General features: G+C 43.7%; 1 protein-coding gene and 1 long non-coding RNA gene across 5 annotated transcripts in view; both read right to left on the reverse strand.

The window, feature by feature from the left end:
* Nucleotides 1-308: 308 nt before the first annotated feature.
* Nucleotides 309-11,587, reverse strand: LOC118692025 (uncharacterized). Its single transcript, XR_004981112.1, has 3 exons — nucleotides 11,381-11,587; nucleotides 10,602-10,763; nucleotides 309-1,863 (listed from the first exon to the last, which is right to left on the reverse strand). It is a non-coding gene; the product is annotated as an uncharacterized LOC118692025 (long non-coding RNA).
* Nucleotides 11,588-12,420: 833 nt separating this feature from the next.
* JAKMIP2 (janus kinase and microtubule interacting protein 2) overlaps nucleotides 12,421-20,522 on the reverse strand; it is a 38,505-nt gene continuing 30,403 nt past the window's right edge. For all 4 annotated transcript variants that reach the window (XM_036391581.2, XM_054516436.1, XM_036391582.2 and 1 more), the window contains exon 22: nucleotides 12,421-16,507. The gene's annotated coding sequence lies outside the window, so the exon portion shown is untranslated. The remainder of the gene's footprint in view (nucleotides 16,508-20,522) is intronic.

The raw sequence follows: 20,522 nt of genomic DNA on the forward strand, positions 1-20,522 counted from the left end.
GACAGCTTCTGCCCCCGTGAGAGGGCTGTGCTGGTGTTGGAGCTGGCGGCTGGCACGCTTCACACAGCGAGCGGAGCCCCTGCCTCCTCGTGGCTAAGCAATAGCATGCGAGGAGCGAGCCTCTCCCGGGAGGAGCAGCACTGCAGGCTGCCCTGGGCCTGTGTGCACTAACCACAGTGGAGTTAGAGTGAACCCCTTGCTTCGGCTGGGACACCTCCGTATAGCTCTGCAACTTTATGGGGACTTAAAATTCTCTGGAACAGGGCCTGGCCTTTGTCTGATTCTGCAAACATGCAAAAATTTCAGCATTGTACTTTAATAGCAATATTTATTTAAATCCTGATTCCAATGTTTATCTTTCCCAGTGCCTTGCTGCATAGATGGTTGCACTGAAATTATCTGCAACAGTAAAGGAGTACAGGGCTCTTCTGGGGAGTGAAGGCTTTAAAACCTGACTTTTAATGAAAATCATTCCCTGTATAAAAGACAGTTCTTGATTTATACCTTTCAAATTGCCATTCACTTCTAATATCTTTTTTGTTAGGTGTTGTAAGGCTACTAGTTCAAGAATACCATGAAAATTGAAGTTTGTTTTCAGTGTGTGTTCACTGCATAGTTGCTTTTGAGCCCAGCAGAAGGCATTATTTATATTTCTGTATATGTATGCCTTGGATCAGATGTAAAGCTTTTAATTATACAATGCCAAAATGTCTGCCTCCGTAGTTAAGTAAATGTTCTCTTCTTTAAATCACATGTTTATATGCTCATGGACAAAAATGTTTGTCAGGCAAACAGTCATGAGTGGTGCAACCTCAAATCCTGCTGGCAAAGCAGCTCTCCTCTCGCTTCTCTGTACGAAGTAGATTGAAGATAGAAATCAGGGAGGGATCCAGTGGGAAGGCTGCTTCCCCTGCCTGAGCCCAGGGAGGATGGAGATGGTAGGCACGTGAGCTCACGTGCTTTGTGCTGCCACGGACTCACCAGAGCCAGCCATCAGTCCTGGAAAGGTTTCCTTGGCTCAAGGGCTGGGTTCCCATCCTGACCCCAAAACAGAAGTGCTGTTCCTCCTGGGTCAGGAATCTGAGCTGAGCCTGACAGATGGGCACCGCTGGTTGTCTCATGAAGGAATAGAAATAGGCTGCTTTTCTGATCTAGGGAGCAGCATTTATTTTATGGGAAATTCTATAGGGGCAAGCTTCTAATTCATGTCTTTCTAGTTGAGTAAGAACTGTCTAAGGCACACTGAGAAATGGAAATCAGTCATGTTACAAGGTGAGGTGCACTGGTTATGAATGGGGGAATGGTGCAGCCTTCTGGGAAGTGTTCTTTAAGCAAATCCCTTTCTGCAAAAGGATTAGTTAATAAGATGGGACATAATCACCCCATCTGGGGTGTGCATTTTCTTGTTCTGTGCTCTCAAAACCCCAGTGCTGGTTTTCTTTGTCCTCACTGGCTGCTGCCAGAGCACAGGCTGGGTTCCGGTCAGAGCCTGTGCAGGAATCGCAGGCTCTAAACGCTGAGCCTCAGAGTACCCAGTGAGAGGCACAACGTAGCGTGTCACTTCCTCAAGCATTTTCTTCATGGGGCTGTCAGGCATACTGTTATCTTTTAAATCTTTGAAGAGGAATTCAAATTGCCAACTGAATCATGCAAATTTGACAGAGAAGTCAAATTAGGTCATTTTGCTTGCCACTGCCAAGACACTCTTGTCCTCCAATACGTATTTTCTGATGACTTTGCTAATTTATTTTCCATTTGTCAGGGCAGTGGGTAGTTTCTTATTTGGAAAAACTCTACATCCTCTGCTAGCAAACTTCTGTGCCTTTTCCCAGCTCCCAGATGCTTTGTGCAACATCATTCTATCTGTAATAAAAATTAAAAATGGTTTAAAATAGAAAATGGTTTAAAAGAGTGAAGCATGTCCCAGATTGTGACACGTTGTTCACATAATGCCACCTGTGTCACTGGAAGTTGCTCGTTACACCAGGAAGCATCTCAGGCTCCATCGCTGTGACTACAATGCTCACTAGACTCAGAATATTGAGTTATTTGAAGGAAATAGACTGTTGACATTAGCTGGGATTTGACCCCTTCCTTCACCGAAGCTGACAAGCCTGAGCTGTGTCCTGAGTGAGGACATTTCCTTCCTTGATGCCAGTTCTATACAGAATGGTCTTACACTGATTTTCCTGTGAGTCTGGAGGCAGCATATCTTTGATTGCATGTGAAAAGGATGTGATGTAATGACTGCATAACATTGTGAGCAGGATAAATGCACATCAGCTTTCGTAGCTTGTTTTCTTCTAATGCCTGTGGGTTCAGCTGGAGAAGCAGCAGGACAGTGGTAGTAGCAGGTTAACACTGATTTCTTCTGATTCCTACAGGATTTGATAAAACTGCATCCCTTTATTACATGCATGATAAGTTGCAATGATGAAGTAAGTCCTAGTTGTCTTGTTTCATGCAAAGTTAGAGCTGCCTTCTCATACTCTGCAATCGTGATTTACAAGTGTGTCCTGTTTCTGGAGGCTGACAGATAAACAGGGTTGTTCTATTATCATTCTTGCAGCAATGTCAGGACAGCCCCTGGCACTGCCTTTCATGTGTCTCAGGGAAAGTCAGGCGAAGTACAAATGCAGAAGAAACAGTGAAAGAGTTAAGAAAATCTGATTGTCCCACTTAGATTTAGAAGCAGAGGTCAGAGATGGGTGGGCTTCTTTGTTCACTCAAAAAAGGCAGGTTTATGACGGGCAGGTGACTGATGAGCCTGCTATCTCAATCAGCTGGGGAGGGCCAGTGGCTGATGCCTGCATCACCACACTCCAGTTTCTAAACTTTCAGACATAGGCATGTTAGAAGATGAGACAGACCTTTGTGATCCTCCAGCCTGCTCTGCACATTGATCCCTGGGGAACTGCTGTGCACAGGGTGTTGTCCTTGCTGAAATCCTTTACCAAAGCCAAACCACTGCAGAGTCAGAAAGCCAAAGCATTTGACTCTGTCAAAAGCTTGTTCAGTATTTCATGCCAAAACCACAGGGAGAGTGGGTTAGTAGTGTGGTTATTTCTACTGCAGAATGCTATTGTATTGTTGGAGGGAGTAACTTCAAGCAACACACACAGCCTGGCTTCAGCATGTGTCGTACTAACAGAGACCACAAATCTGATAAGCAGCTGGAAGTTATAATCTTCTGTGCTTTGGTTATTCCAAGAATATTTCTGAAATGCAGTAATGCTTTTTGCTCACAGATTTTTTTAGTGCTGAGCAAAACCCTGTGGAAAATTCCAGTATTTCCACACATGGGGTATTTTTTTCCTCCTAAAATGAGTTGCTAGACAAAATATTAAGAAATCGTAATAGTGGAAAAAGAGTTCTGAAAAATTTTCTGTGGGGAATCCAGACTCTCCTTCTCCCTCACCAAGTCCTCCAAGGAAAGATTACTGTCTTCTCAGTGCCGAAGGACTCCCGTGGCACTGCAGGCCTTGCGGTCAGATGCAAACTGAGTGAATTACGAAGTTGTTTGGGACAAAAGGCACCAGAGATAAGTAACGTTTTCAAGAGGATCAGAAGCACAGATCTGGCATCAGTACGAAACCCCAAATATTCCAACCTGCCTAGAGTGTGCTCAGCCCACCTGAACCAACAAGGAGGAAAAGGTGGTGACCCTGGAGGTTCTGCACATCAGGTGAGCTCCAGCCACCTTCTATTAAGATGGACACACCCAGAGATGTCACTCCAGATTTCTAGGAACAGCCAAGTAAACTTGTAGACACTTCTGTTGTTTGCATGTCAATAGGTACCTTCAGGATCACAGTTTCAGGAATGGTGAGATTTTAGCCACTGTAACATCTGTCTGGCTTGGTGTGGTGCGGGCTGTTAGGGCCTGGATGAGATGGATTTATGTAAGGAAGCACACATTCCATATAAGTTTGAAGCCCAGGATATTCTGACAGACATGTGCCACCAGATTCACTTCAAGAGCAGTCAGCCCACTTCCTCTGAGCTCATGTTCTGCATCTCAAAATCAGTCTCTTTCCACCCGATCCTGTTTGTTCCCTGCTTCTTGTATGGCATTGTCTAGCATCTTCCCTAAGCTGTGAAGCCTGGTTTGGCTGGTCTCACTGTGTGTTTGGCCTCTCTTGTGATGGCAAATGCTGACTTGCTTCCAGTCATATCTGTTGTTGTGACTACCTCTCATTCCAGCTTACCTTAGGGATCACCAGCTACTCTCCTCTGTGCCTGCTTTTACTCCCAGAAATGAGTTGAAGGATTAAGCTGAGATTTCCTTGTTTCCATGGTGTTGCACTTGACCTAATCAACCATTGCAGACCTAAAGTGTCCTTTCTTTCAACCTCTCTCTCCTTCAACCTGTAGCTTCCGGGGAGCACACTGATGCAAAAATGGGTGGTGTATCTAGAGATAATTAGTGATTATGTGCCGGTGATTACAAGCCTGTAACAAATAATTAGATGTCAGCAGAGTAGAATCACAGTGGATTTAAAGGTACTATGTTTGCTTGTTTGTTTATATGGCTCCATGTGACTGTGAGGAAGCAAGCAGGCAAATATACTTTTGCCAGGCTGGTGAGGGAAACAGAGCTGCCATTTGTGCATTTTTTGTCATGCCCTGCACAGCCTGGATAATGCACAGAAGTAGCTCTAGAAGTACTGCAGAAACCAGGCTGAGACAGAAGATCCTAGTCTGCTTGCCTGTCAGTCTGTTTGCTGCTGCTTTGGAGGAAAACTGTATTCTGTAAATTGGAGTGACTGATGCCATGCAGAAGCTCGAACCTGTGCTTGCCATGGCTGGGACTACTTCTTAATTTTTCACTTAATTTTCATACCTCCAGCTGATCGAGTTATGTTAGAAATTGTGTTCAGTCTGTATTTACTGTCCAACCAAATTCTCCTTTGAAATCAGTGTTAAACTGTCCTACCATTAAGGACTGGTGGGCTATCCCTTCCACACAGATGTTAAAATAGGTAAAAATAGATGTCCATCTATGCTGCTCACTAAGTATGTCCTAGGGAAAAGCTTACAGTCCCCACTTTTCAGGGTATAGAAGAAAAAGGCTTCTATACTACCAAAATCCATCACCCAAACATAGCCTGCCCTCCACTCCTTTGTAAGACCACTCTTTTGCAAGCAGTCTTGGGATTGGTTGTTCCTTCAACTCTTTTTCAGCTGCTCATGTGAAACCCAAGACTCTGTCTGAAGGCCGGAATCCAATCTCAGCTACATCAAATACACCTGGAAGAAATCACATGAAAAAGGGGGACTTAATCCCAAATAAAGCCTGCTACATCAAGGTAAGTGTCATCCCGTGACAGACCCCAGGGTTGAGAAGAGCAGATTGTGCCAGTTTCAGACTACCTTTCATTGCTATTTCCCAGGGAAGTCCTTACCTTACCTTATGGGATTACTGTGTTGCACAGACATTAAATTAAAATCAAGGTTTTGTCTGTGTGCTCATAACCACCTTTGTTCCTTGCTTTTCCTAGCTTCCTAACTTCTGGCTTGCTTCTTTCATCTCAGCTGCTTTTTACTTCTAAACCAGTGGACAGTGAGTGCCTCACCTTGGGCAGACAGTGGTGGAAAGAGCTGAGATGACTCATCAGACTGCAAGCTGTCTAACAGGGAATTGTGCATCACAAAATTCCATTGTGCTGAGTGTCACTGCTTTATGAATTTTAGTAAATATGAAAAAATAAAGATGAAAGAGAGAACAGATAGTGAGCCAGATGCTATCTTGATGGAGAGGCTGGAACCCAAGGTCAAATTGCAGCATTTTAATGTTGGTCCTTTCCTGAGCATAGGCGAGTTATCAGCATCAATTGCTGTGAACTTTCAAATCACAGTAAGGTATTTTGGATTGGGAAAAGGTAAAAGGCAGCTTGTTAGTCATTTCCCTATGATAGCATATAAATCTTGCATCTTTTATTATAAGCTTTGAATGCCTGAGACTGAAATCAATCTGCGTCCCAGATGTGCTAATGCCTTACCTGCAATGCAGCTTTTATGCATCCAAAAAGCATATATAATTCTAAGAATTTCAGACCCATAACTGCCAAATGAACCACTCACATTCTGTGAAGCTAAAATCCTTTTCCCTTTCCCTGTACTTGTTCCATCGCTATGGAGCAAGAGATTTCTCTTGATAGAACATGGCTAAGAACATGGCAGGTTACTTTTGCATTGTGCCCCTTCTGATTCACTGTTAGTGATTTACCTTTCCATAATTTTTGATGTATACGTTGATACAGAAGTGGGAACCTGTGTGTAACCCACACATTTGTGCAGGTTAGGTGCAGGTTCAACAGTGTTAGGTACCATATCCATTGTTTATTCTTACAGGTTTAGACTAAGTGGCTATTCCTCAAAATATTCAAATCCTTCATTCAGTGACTAGGCTAGCTGATAAAAATCCAAGTAATAGATACCACAGTAACTTCTGAAGTTTCTGTGCTGAGAATGTAAAAACAGAGGTTTGTCTTTCTTGCCAAGCTGGAATGCTTGAATTCTTTTCACAGCCCCCATCAGTTAAGCAATTGTAACTACTGGCTGGCTTACCTGGGGCTTAAGAAGGATCTTGAGGGAACTGGCCACTTTAAAAGTTCTCTGTTTTGTATACAAAGAAGCCCAAACTTCTGCAGGTTTTTACTATAATTCTTGGTTGATTTTACTGTTCTTATCTCTTCGTAATTCTCAGAAGTGAAAGTTTAGCACCAATGCTTTCTATCTGTATTCAAAACCAAGAGAATGGTTTGAGAGAGTGTGTTGGTTCTGGATGAAGAGGTTTACACAGAGGGCTTTTCCAGCATCGCCTCTGGAACTCCTAATGCTGCAGGGGTCTGACCTACAGCTCATACAGCTGCCCACTGCTCTCCTCTGGCTTGTCCTATAGACATGTAATATGTATGCATTAATTGTGTTAAGGAGTGTGTACCATTTCTGTAATTTTTTCTGTACTTTACATTGAAACTTGCTTAGTAATAGTTTCCAATGCATTCACATTTTTCCTTTGAGTATCACTAGCACTTTCCACAAAAATAAAGAAAGGACCAGATTTTCCTGGCAGAGTCTAACAACAAGGGCAGCTATGGAACAACCCAAAGTGGAGTGCTGGGGACAGTGCAGGCATCCGTGAGCGGTCTGCAACTGAGGAAGCATTTCTGGGAACACGGCAAGCAAAGTCCTAAAGCACACTGACTGAGAGAATTACTGTGGTTCTAAGCTACTGTGGTTCTGTGCTGGTTTCAGCTGGGGCAGAGTTAATTGAGTTAATTTTCTTCACAGTGGCTATGTTTTGGATTTCTGCTGAACATAGAGTTGATGATATAGAGGCATTTTTGTTATTGCTGAACAGGACTTACACAGAGCCAAAGCCTTTTCTGCTTTTTGTACAGCCACAATGGCAAGGAAGTTAGGGGTGCATGGGAGGCTGGGAGGAGACACAGGCAGGACAGGTGACCTGAAATGACCAAAGGAATATTCCATCCTAGATGATGCCGTGCTCATATCTAACATGGGGGGAAGAAGGAGGAAGGTGAGACATTTAGAATCATGGCATTTGTCTTCACAAGTTACCATTGCGTGGGATGGGGCGCTGCTCTCCTAGAGGTACCTGAACCCCTGCCTGCCATTGGGAAACAGGGAATTAATTCCTTGGTTTGTTTTGCTTGTGTGTGCAGCTTTTGCTTTACCTACTAAAGTGTCTTTTTCTCAATCCACGAGTTCTCTGTCTTTTACCCTTCTGATTTTCTTCCCCATCCTGCTGGTGGAGGAGTGAGCAAGTGGCTGCGTGGTACTTTGTTGCTGGCTGGGGTTAAACCATGGCAGGTTCTCCTCATGAAAAACTGTTTCACACATTCTACACTGATGACTAATGATATTTTTGTAGTTTAGAATAATTCTCTGGATTTAAATTAAGGAAACTATCACAGCTTACAAACTCAGGACTAAAATATAACTGCATCCAGTGCCACTTGTCAGAATGATTATGTAGAATTTCCTTGGCTTCCATTCATAAAAACCTATTTTAGATGACTAATGAAAACACACTGATTTTCCTGTGTGCTAAGCACTTCCAAATCTGTAATTTTCCCATTTTCTTTTCAGTGTAGTCTCTCCATTAATCCTAAAAACTATCCACTTGTGTTCTCTGCATGCCTGTACAGGAGTTCAGATCATTAACTTGGAAACTGCTGTTGAAATATGCTGTCTTTTGCCAGGTCTCAGACCTCCTTTATCTGTCTCCAGGAAGTGAAGTTCATTATGTTTCCCCTGGACCATGCAAAGCAGAATAATAATCTTTTTTTATAAAGTATGTTTTGTGTCACGTTAACATGACTTAACTTCTGGGACGGTTGAAAACATACAAAGAATGTACAAACAAAAGACTTCCAGTTCCATTCAAATCTCTGAATGCACATAAACATGGCTATTGTAAAAAAATCAGAATTAATGAGTCACTGATCCTTATAGCAGAAGGATCTTCCTGAAGATGATCCTTACTGCATCTTCATCACAGTTTGTTGTTAAAGGAAATGGTCTGCTCAAGACCAGAGCATTTAAAGCACTTGAGTCAGCAGCTGATATCCCAGCACATGAGAGAGTTTGTCTCACTTGCTGAGTGGGTTTGTTTCTCTGATTGTGCCCTACATGGCTCAAATATGCATGGTTTTCCTGTGTCTGAGGCAGTTGGGGAATTTGGGCAATTTGTAGCATTAATTTCTGCATTGGGCTAATTCTGTAGGTTAATTTCTGCATTTTACTAGGTAGGTTGGTGTAGTATAAGGCCAGAAGTAAACCAAAGAGTTACCATTAATTTAGGTACAACAGGAAGCAGTGTTGGTGACAGGGTCTCAGTTATGGCTCTGGACTCAAAGCCCTGCTGGCTCCAGCCAGGCACTCCAGGTTCATCAATGCCAAAGCTGTTTTCTCTCCCAGTCATTATCATGTAGCTAGGTCTGGAAACAACAAATTACACAGGGATAAGCTGACCGTGTGGATTAGAATTCTTAGGGTTAGGGATCTGGAGTAAAAGTGTTGTTGACCTTAGTTAATAGATGACCCTTGTCTGGCCCATGACAATGGGGTCACCTGCTTGGTTGCTGATTGCTTTTAGTTCTTTTGTCCCAGGACTCAAAGGTATCAATTGAGTGTAGTGCTACTTTTGTGGGCTCTGTACATCTCACTATATTGTTTGTTATGTAACTGACTGGGACAAAATAAGGCACAAAGGAGTGGGAAGAGTGTTTTCATCTTCTCCAAGGCCAGAACTCAGTAAGATGGGACCATACAGGGATTAGTATTATGGTCAATGTTCAGGATTGTATTTGGAGGTCCTGGAGATTTGTAACTGGTTTTTGGAGGCTCCCTCTTTATACTGAGAAATGGGACTGCCAATCCATCCCCAAGGGAGCCTGGTGTGGAGGAGCCTGTTTCATGCAGCTGGGGTTCTGCCTTTGAGTGCATGTCAAGCCCACTGCGCGTGTTTCAGCTTCAAGATCTGCAGTGGACCAGAACTCCATGCAGCATTTGAAGATAAAAATGACCAAGAAAATGGTACAGTGACATTTTCCAATCTTCATGCTTTCCCTAGTTATCCCTAAAATGGCATTCAGCTGTTGAGCACTGACCTGCAAGATCCCTCCCTTGGCAGAAGTGCCTCATAAATGGTAAATGTTAGTCTATAATTAGGGAGTCTGTAATCCATGGATTAGTGGCTCCGTACTCTAAAGTCTCCATCTGTTCTACACACTGAAATCATTATATCTCTAGTCTCAGTCCTGTTTCAGGCTTCTAAAATGGTTTTCACAGGATTTTCTTTGTTGTGCAAAGCAGCTTGTTCATGGCTGGCACTTGCTGTTCAGGCACTGGAGCAGATGTAGCACAATGGCCTCTTGTCAGTTTAGCACAAGCTATGGGATGCATCTCTGCCCAAGCAGGAACAGGGCTTTGAAATGTATATTTTGGTCATGTTCAGACTTAGCCCTCTTCAACACAAAGCAGAGGGCACACTGCCAGTTTTTAGGGCTTTTACTATGTTTAGATGATATCCCAAACAACGGAAAACTGTTGCCATCCAAAGGGGTTACAGAGACAAGCCAGAGACCTTCCAATGCATAGTCAGACTTCAGTCTAGCCATGAGCACTCACCATGCCTGCTCTGGCAAAAGCACAGCCAGGGACAGGGCCTAGTCCCTTGCTTGCCAAAGTATTTTATGATCAAATAGCAGACAAAATAGCGATGCCTCAAGGATGGCTGCAACCATGGGCCTCATATGATTACCCTACAGCCTGCCTGGGGTAGTAGTGACATGTACTGTCATGTACCAGGGACAGACTCACACCAGGCCTGCCCATGGCTTGTCCCAGGACAGTTTGCAACTCCCTTGCATTGTCCCATCATTGTATTGTCTTGTAGCTGAAGATACCTTGCAGCTGTCCCAGAGAAACACCCAGAGCATTTTGGACCGAAAATCTGGTGCAGAGTTCTTGTTATTGTCAAAAAAAGGATACCTAGGATGGCCATGCTTCCGTGTGTATACAGGAGATGGCAAAATCAGACATAACAGATGTTATAACACCAGGCTTACCATTCTGAGCTGTATCTCTACAGGATGCAGGTTTTCTTGCATTGTGTCTTCATTCCAATGGCAAAGTACTCCTCCTCTACTCCAGCAGGTGTTCAGTCTAGGAGCTCATGCAGGAGCTTTTCTACACCCCTACTGATCCAACTTCCATTACCCGCAGTTTCCCTGAAATACATTTCTAATTTTATTAGAGATTTTTAGAAAAGTGAATGCCTCCTAGTCTGGGCACTGAGCAACTACTGTGTTGTGCATCATTTGGTGTAAGGGATGTTTGTATAGGCAAATGAGCTGCACAGCCTTATCCAGAGAGGATCCTCAAAGCCCTTCTGAGCTGAGCTCATTCCACAGGCCCTGTAGCACACATCTATTTTATATTGTGTATCTTTAATTCTAAGTTAGTGTATTGTAATATTAAATGCTCCTTCCATTTTTTTTTTCCAGTCAAAGGAAACAAGACTGCTTGGCTCAAGTTCTTTGCTTCATTCATTATTTAAAGATTATTGTGCAAGGGAAATGAACTCTCTGATATTTGAACTCTCTAATAGTAGATAACTAAATCTAGATCCAAATTTCTGTGTTTCAGACTCATTTAATGCGTTTCAGTCTTCTAAGAGCACTTTAAAGATACAAAGAGCAGTTCTTGGGGACTGGATCTTGTGAAAGATAATGTTTGGGATTTTTTTAGTAAAGAATACATTAGTGTACTGGGCTGTTCTGTAACAATCTGATATTCTTCAGCTTAGATTTCTTGAATGCAAAAAGGATGAGAGAGGTATAAATACCTGGCTACAAGTTTTCACTTCCAAATGTGCTTCCCATTTACTTTCTAAGATTTTCTTGACAATTCTCTTCCCAAAGGGCTGTTTGGCAAATCCAGAATCTGAGCCTCTCAAGGTCCGAAGGTGCAGCGCTGACCCCCGCGAACAGAAGCGGGAGCCAGCTGCGCCCCTATAGCCGGTCACCGCCGTTACGGCTCTGGGATCACCGTCACTTCCAAGGGTTACGCTCACGTCCCTGAGCTTCTACCGAGCCTTCCTAAAGCGCTCGGTCCGTCCCGGCCCGGTGTTCCCGCGCTGCCCTCTGGCGGCACGCGCGGAGAGCGGCCCCGGCCCCGGCTCAGCCCCGGCCCCCGGCCCCCGACCCCCGGCCCCGCCTCAGCCCCGGCCCCGCCTCAGCCCCGGCCCCCGACCCCCGGCCCCGCCTCAGCCCCCGGCCCCGCCTCAGCCCCGGCCCCCGGCCCCCGGCCCCGCCTCAGCCCCGGCCCCCGGCCCCCGGCCCCGCCTCAGCCCCGGCCCCCGGCCCCCGACCCCTGGCCTCCGGCCCCGCCTCAGCCCCGGCCCCCGGCCCCGCCTCAGCCCCGGCCCCCGGCCCCGCCTCAGCCCGGGCCCAGCGGAAGGCGGCGAGCGGCGGCTGTTTTGTATTTCAACCTGCGGCCAGAGCCTTCAAGAGCTCCCAGGCCGTGCGCCGCGGACTCCAGAAAGGCAGCAGCTTGCTGTTACGTTTTCTGCACAGGCCTGGCAAACAGCAGTAAATTCACCCTTGGCCCCCGCAGGGACCGCTACCTGCCGTCCCTTTTCCTAGTGATCGCGCCAGGATCTCGCTCACTCTTTAATCGGTGTACTCCCCACCCCACGTACCCCCCAGCCCTTGCTGTGTCCCAGCCCCCGCGCCCCAGCATGTGCCTCCGTAACTCAGCTTGAATGTGATTCCTCTGAACCAGCTCCAGATATGCTGAATATCTCCGTGAACGTAAAGTGTTGGTTGCTTTTTTTTTTTTAAAAAATGCTGCTGTTTTATTTTTTATACAAACTAAAACACCAGAGGTCATTGAATCCTATATTAAATACATAAATTAAAAAATAACCATTCATAAAACTTTACATACAATAAGGATTCTCTCCTACACGTTAATACATATAGTACAGGTACATGTCCAGTGTTTATCAAAGGGTCATTCTGCAAGTAATTTACAATTTTGTTCTGGAATAGACACCAAAAAAATCTGGAACAAAAAGTATATATATAAAACCACAGAGGTGCTGATGTGAGAGAGGGCAGGGGAAGAAAAAACCCTTTGGCTCACCAGCAGCATTTGTGTGTTCTCTGAGCCCTGCTCATGTCAGGAGGGCCTGGCCTGGACAGTCCTCATGGGATGCCATAGAACTGAAAGCTTCGGGTTTCAGAGGATGTTTCCCACTGACATAATGGTAGGTGGTTGGAAGATTAACAACACCTAAAAAAAAATTTCTCCGTTGTCCTCCAGGCACATCAGTAAGAAAGCATGGACCTGTGAGCCAGGCTGGTAACACTGCAAGAAGTACCATTTCCTTACTGCAACCCCAATTGCCTAAATTCATCTCACGTAACCAGACCCTCATCTGAATTGTTTAAATTCAAAAAATAGTCTTCAAAGTCTCATAACTTGGTCACTGGGGGAAAAAAAAGCAAGTCAAATTGTGGTCAAGCTGATTTGTACTACCTTCTGTGGCTCACCTCCTGCTTTGGCAGGATGGATAGCCTGGAGTGCTGCCACTCCTGAACAGCCTTGAAGGGATGCACGGGAGGGATCCAGGGCTGTATTCACTGCCCTCAAAGGCTGCAGTAAATTGATTTTTATTTTTGTTGCTGGCTTTGGGGAGGTGAGGTTGGCTACAGTAACTAATCTGAGGGAGGATTCTCAATCCTTTGCTTCAATGAACATCAGCAGAAAGCCCAGGATTAACAGTCCAAGGAGAGTGAAGGGTCCAGAAAAAAAGAATCAAAAAATTAGCTGCCCATGAGATGTGAAACTAAACCTGGAGGAATAATCTGGATTCAGTTCCCCATGCCTAGATTAAAGTATACTTTTGTAAACTACAGCAATAATTTCTATATACAACAGGGAATTGGTAAGTATATGCATATATATGTATATATATGTTCATATACATATAGATACATGTGTATATATATATATACACACAGACATGAAACTCATTTTTATCTAGCTGATAGCAGAAAGTTCGCATTAACTCGCATCAGCATGTGTGTTTTCAGCATGGCATGTGTTATGCTGCAAGGAGAGTAAAGTAGTGGTAGTTCAGCTCCCTGGACGGAAGAACAATCTTTGAAAAGTTTGCAGATCCAGGTCTGCTGCAGTCAGACTACCAGCCTCCATCCCACCCTGAACCCTTGGGAATGCAATACCTGCATGCATATGTATACACACAGGAGTAAGGGAGGGCAAATTAGACAAAAAAAAAAGAGAAATTAAATAAGACAACATGACTTAGGGAGTCTAAATAATGAAGCCTGCCACAAGACCAGTTAGGTATGTTGTAAAAGCGTGTATTTCTAACTGTGCCATAAACCTTCTGTATGATTGCCTGAAATAAATGTTTCTAGGGGTTTTTTTTTAAAACCAAACCAGTGGTGGAAGTTATCGCACCATCACTGAAACCAAGACCTGCTAATTCTTCTGCAAGAACTCAGTGCTTTAACTGCCAGCCCTAACACTGAGGAAAGCCACCTGAAGGTGTGAAATTACCTGATGCTGCAACAGAGGAGAAAAGAGTGAGGTGGGAAGGAACAACCAGAGAGAAAGCTCCCTCTGTAGCAAACGAGCTGCTGTTAAGCTGCTCAGTAATCTCCAGCTGTCACAAGAGTGGGACCACTCTTCAGGGCCTAACTCCAGAGCTTCAGGACTGAACTGCTAGCTCATGGAAAGCACAACCTTATTCACAGAGTCTTCTGCTAGAGAAAGGAGTTTGAAAAAAAAACCACGCAATGTGCCTGCAGTCATGTAGTGTATCTACCTACAAGCATATTTCTTTAAAATGAGCCAGCAAACATACAGCTTGGTGCCAGAACTCAGTAAACCCCTTGGCTGAACCAGTGTTTCAAGAAGATGTGGTCATTCTATAATTTAAATTAATTTTAAGGAGCAGGAAAAAAATCACTTGCTAATAACTTCTAATCTTCCATGGAAGGTTTAACACTATCTCCTGGCACTCAAGAAATAAGGATGTTAGCTGTCTTTGTGGAGAAACTGAGCCCAGAATTGCAATGCAGTTAGTCAAATGGACATTACTGATTAAAAGCTATTCTGGCCAAAAAAAAAAAGGTATCTGTGAGGGGTAGGCATCCTTGATACTAGAGAAACTTCCTCCCTCCTATGGCTAAGGAACTGCTTTTGATGTGCTGAGTTGCTCTGGCAAGTAACCTTACTGCTTTGTGCCTCAGCTGCTTTGTCTGTAAAAGTAAACAGGCAACCAAAGGAGATCTTTGAAAAACTCTTCGAAAGCTCTTTAAAAGTTTCTGATGTGCGTAAGATGTTGGTACATGTGATCCCTGCTTTGAAGGTGTAAGTAATGCACAAGCTGTATTCTGGCCCTTAATTTTCTAGTTTTTAGTACAGAAATCCATTTCTTCCAGTTAAAATTAAGGCTCCATTGCAGACAGAGCCTGGCCACAGGAATCCAAAGTCTGAACAGGCGGGGACTCCATTCCCCAGAAAATGAAACCAGAGGCACTGAGAAGTGTACTGTCAGCCCACCAGTGAGAAAGGGAGGGTGGGTGCAGCTGGCTGCACTCCTTCCCTCAGCACAGGACTCTCACAGTGATTGCTGCAGGCATTATGCTCCTCAGGGAGTACTCTTCTGAAAGACTGCTGGGGTGCATGGACCTACATTTCTGACAAAGTAATGGGTGCATGGACCTATGACCTCAGGGAGGCACCACAGCTGGGTTCCAGGCTTCATGATTACAGAGCTAAGTAATGCTTTCAAATGAAAACTGCTTTTAGTTACTCTTAACTGTGGAAAAATCTAAACAGACTAGCAATATTTCTTATCTCTAATAAGGTTGTGTTCACAATGTTTTTCCCCATTTTTGGTCTATGCATCATTGATCGGGAAGCCAACAAAGTCAGTTGACAAGCTGAACCAAAACATTTTTTCCAAGCTGGGACAAAACAGTTGGAAGCTGATGCTTTGTGAATCATGTCACATGGATAAGGGGATTAGCCTTCCTCCCTGCCCTGTCCTCACGTCTCTTTTCTTTCTCAGAAGATACTCTGTAGGTCCAATTCAGTGGTTACTCTATAGTGAAACCAAGTATAGTCATTATTATCTCAATGGCAGTCTTTAAAGAGTATGAAAAGTATCTGATAATAGACAGGCTGTTCTTCATGGAGGGATGGTGAAGAGAGATAAGGCTTCAACTCCACTGGAAACCTTCCTTATGCCATTCACCCTCTTCTTCCATTCCTTGGCCAAGGCAGGTGGTGCTGTGTAACGATCTCAAGCACAAAACATGGCGACCTGTCCTGCCCACCCTGAAGTAACACAGACTGGGGTTTTTTTCCTTTCTTCCTTCCACATTGCAGCTGTCATTTGTTCCTGAGGTTAAAACCAAAGAGGGAGAGCAGGAGTCCCTGCAGCGAGAAAGCCACATACTTCAAATTGAACACTTTGTTGTCAGCATCTCTTGAGTTTCTCCTACTCTCATCTGTTCATTTTTGATCCATTTGTCAGATGACAGGGTAACATTTAAATGATTGCCCTGCACAGCAGGAATAGATTTTTCAATTGTAACTTTGGTTCCATGCCCAAGACACACTGACTTGATCAGCTGAAAGTGGTCCCATCCCTTTAAGTTCTTCCTAGGTGATGTGGGTTGTCAGTTTATTTTTCTTCCCCTTTTGTAATTTCAACATACAGGATTTCATTAGATGCAGCATATATCATAGCTTTAGACAGGAATTGTCAGGTAACAAATTTTGAGTGATGGCTTTAAAATACAAGGTGGTTGCAGTCTTGGCTACAGGTTGTTCATTTTTATACTTTTGAAAATAGGTGTAAACAATATTCTCTTCATCGAGGGGTGGAAGCATTTGCCTTTATAAGGACTTATCTGTGTGGTCGGGCACTCTAAAAGTTAAAAAAAAAAGAACATCTGTATCAGATAAGGTACAAGTTTCTAAGTTCCTCTACCTACCTATCCCAGATTTGCCGAGATAGAATCAATATATCAATCAGGAAGCTGAAAAGGCTAGTTCTTGTAGCTATCAGTGTGAAACTGGTTTTGTCTGCATGAAAAGCACTTGTGAGAATTCTGTGCATTTTGATAAGCTTGTCCATTTAAACCCCACGAAGTTCAACCCTGTGGTGCATAAAAGCCCCCATGGGCATGTTCACGTGAGTAGTATGCATAAGTTTCAATGACTCTTGAACCAAAGCTGCCTACAATTCACCCATAACAAGAGCCATGGCAGCAGGCAATATCCTTGGGGTGTCAGAGCAAGCCCGGAATTGTGGCTAATGCAGCACCAAGGCAAACAGAAACTGCTGATGTTCTGAGAAAGCCTACCCTACCTATAGAAAGTAACTTTGGTTCTCAGGTTTGAGACCAGGGGAAAAAAGGGCATATTTTGTCTTTGTTATCTCAGCATTTAAGCCTACATAGTAAAATTCACTGTGTGCAAAACCCACACAGACCACACTTCCTTATGTGATCACAAATAAGTGAATACATATGTTCACAAGCACAGAGAAAATGCAGGTAGGAAAATCCCATATAAACAGGAATCAGAGAGCTTCTGGTCCGGATACTGTATCTGCTGCACATGGCTTCCTTCATTTGCACATTCTTGTCCTTTGTTATTGCCGTACAGCACTGAGTCAAGTGTTCACTCTGGGTGAGAAGGAAACCAGAAGGTATCATCTGTGACCACATTGTGGATTTCTCTCTCCTGGTTTCTCTCTGGCAAAGAAAAACCTGCACCAAGGCATGAACAAAACCAAAGACTTTTCACCATCAAGTGGCTCCCCAGGATGAGCTGGGCTTTTTGTTTGTTTTGTCAGGGATCTATCTGTATGAAGTCCCTTATGATAAGGCTACGACAGTTCACTTGCATCCAGTAGAAGTAAAGCAATTTTGTAGTATATATATATATATAGTATACTATACATATGACAAAACATACAGCTCAATAGTTGTAAGAAGAAATGCTGATGGCACACTCCCCATGCCATGCTCACCTTTGCTGAATTAAATCACCTGGGTAGGCAGGTGTTTTTTAACGTGAATGGGTAACACAAATCAATGTTAGTTATTCTCTCCGATTCCATGTATTCCAGCCTTGGAGAATACGACTTTGCTAAAATCCCTCTCCATCTTGCCAACACCATTCCCAAATTGCCTGTGTCTGGAGATTTCCCCTCAGGTACTGAAGGGAGAGGATCCCATAGAGGAAAATGCAGGGGTGAAGGCAGGGGATGAGGAGCTTACCATTACCTTGTTTTTGAGGAACTGCTACAAGACTTGATGCTTTGCACCTGTGGAGTGACTGGCCTTGGTAAAACACTCTACAGGTATCATGCGTGCTGTGATGCTGGGCCTGCTGCAGCTGTCTTTACAGTTCAAGGGAGTTCACAGCAGTGCAGATCCTCTGGAAAAGCATTGAGTTTATATATCCCCCACACACACCTCACCCGTAAGATTTTTCCACCTTCATAGTCAATGTCGATTCTCTAAATCACTGTATCTCCACCACTGTCACGGCTCTTTTCCTCTGTCACTCAGCTCACTGTAATCTGTCCTGTTGATCCCTACCTGATGTTCATCAAGCCGAATATGTGAAAGAAGGATGGGAAAGGCAAAAGAACCCTTCACCTCCTGGGTCCTAGGAAGGCTTTATGGGGCTGTAACCCACATTTCAGCTCCTGCTGATGCTTCTCATCTTCTCTATGGGGAACTAGAACCCTGTGTGCTCCAGGACCAGCCATTATGGAGCAACAGTGACTTCAATGAGTGAAACTCATCTTGGCATTGTAGTTAGAGCAGCATTCCTGGGCTCAACAAAGTGATCTCGAAGGGATTTACACCTGCTAAACCTTAGATGTTATGTAAAACAAGAGGAAAACCCATTGAAGGAGATTGGGCCAGAATGGGGGGTGGAGGGTGGAGAGAGAAAGGGTGTGAGGAGCGAAGTGAATTCTTGACACAGTTCCTAATGGATCCACGTAAATTCCCCTGCAAAGACATCAGTCAATTGTGCAGCTGGGACAGTCATGTATGCCTTAAAGACAGCACAGAAATGTTTATGTTGTTTTGACTATTAGTCCTGTTCAATGAACATGACAGCAAGGTGTGCATCAGCTCCGTGAAGAGCAAGAGCTGAACAGGACCCAGCAGCCCATGGAGGCAGGATGACTCCAAGTGAAAAATAGCAAACCTCCTAGAACTTAGGAAAAATATGGAGTTCTGACCTCAAGCATCTTATTAGTTTTTCTAACCAGCCAATACCTGCCCTCAAATTAGGCCAAAAGGACCTAAGTGTTATCAGCAAATGGTATTAGCAGATTGGTATTGGTAATACTAGGACATAAAAGCTTCTCACCAATTCTGTAGCTGTACTAGAAGAGGCAAATACTCATTAGACAACCAATGCCATACCCACACTGGTGGAAAATGTAGGTGCAAACTGTATATATAGAAAACTCTGAACCTCTTATTGCCCAAGTTTTTCTCATATGCTGCACAAGGACATTATTTTAGTTGTGATAGGAACGAAAAAAGGACAACAGTACAGGCAAATGGAAAAAAATCATGCAGGCAGGTTCTCATAAATATCACTAGAGGTTCCTGTGATTTTTCAAGGTGCACCTTAAATCCAATATTTTCCTTTATTTGGAATCTTCCGCTAGGTTGACTGCTTGTTCTAGACTCATGATTCTGTGGTCAAACTACCACCAGTCAGAGACACCTAAAACATCTCACAGCCATACTATGCTGTACCATGGTTCTCAGAAATCCTGCAGGAGGAACACAATTAAGTATGCAGTCATAAGTTATTGTGTTTCATAATCACTGGATCAAGGCAGTATGTTTGAAACAGCAGCAACTTGATAATGACACTGACTCCTGTTCACAAGAGCTGTGATCACTGATCTGTCTGCATTTCTCCTAATTCTTCTCTATGGGTTGTTCCCCGTTCAAGCCAACCTCCATGTAAATTGCTGCCTCAGCCCATGGAAACATTCATTTTGAGGTTTGGCCAAAAAAGGACATAGTGGATTCCAGTTGATGTGGATAATTCTGAGAGTTGTCTCTGCATCAGCACAAAACTGCAAATGAAAGCTTTGATCTAGCTGAAACAAAACACAAAGCGGGGGCTTTTCCTTAAAGGGAAAAGGAAAACCCACCAAACATACCCATGCCACTTAATTATAATCAATACAATGAATTGTATCTGGAAACAAAGAATGAGCTGGTACAAATGGTGGAAGGGCATGGCAGAACATCTTTCACACAACTGTATCTCAGCTTGTATCAAGTGGAGAGCAGAGGAATTATTCATTAACACAGCTGAAGCCAGAGCCAAGAGAGACTGAGAAATTTAATGGTATGGGTCTGTCCTCAAATCAGAAAATTATGCTGTCATTACATGTTCTTGAGACTTTAACATTATGTTTTCTATGCTATGTTCTACTTTTGTTATCCTGGATCAAAAGAAAAATTGTCCTAGCCCAGCATCCTTGTTCTGGAAGTGGCTCACAAATAAAAATGGGACCATTACAGTTCTCTGATTTATTTCCCCATCTTCACATTACCTTTTGAATTCTGAACTTTCAGCTGCTAAGCATACCGTGACAGACTTCTTTACCACCTGCACCCTTAACTATGAATTTTTGTTTCTTTAAGCTTATCACACGGTAATTGTTTGTATTAGACAGTGAACAATAGCAAGTTGTCTGTCCGTCCGTCCATCCATTCTATGACAAATTTTTTAGACCTCTCCAATACCTCCTATTAGCAGTGTCACTTCCTGAGCCAGAAAAATCCTTCCATTTCTCTATCTCTCCCTTCCTGTCTTTCAGCAGTTGATCACTCTTCCTTGTCCTTCTTTGTACTTTTCCTGCTGCTGGACACTTGTTTAAAATC

This window comes from Molothrus ater, chromosome 15, assembly GCF_012460135.2.
Source record: "Molothrus ater isolate BHLD 08-10-18 breed brown headed cowbird chromosome 15, BPBGC_Mater_1.1, whole genome shotgun sequence".
Classification (NCBI taxonomy): domain Eukaryota; kingdom Metazoa; phylum Chordata; class Aves; order Passeriformes; family Icteridae; genus Molothrus; species Molothrus ater.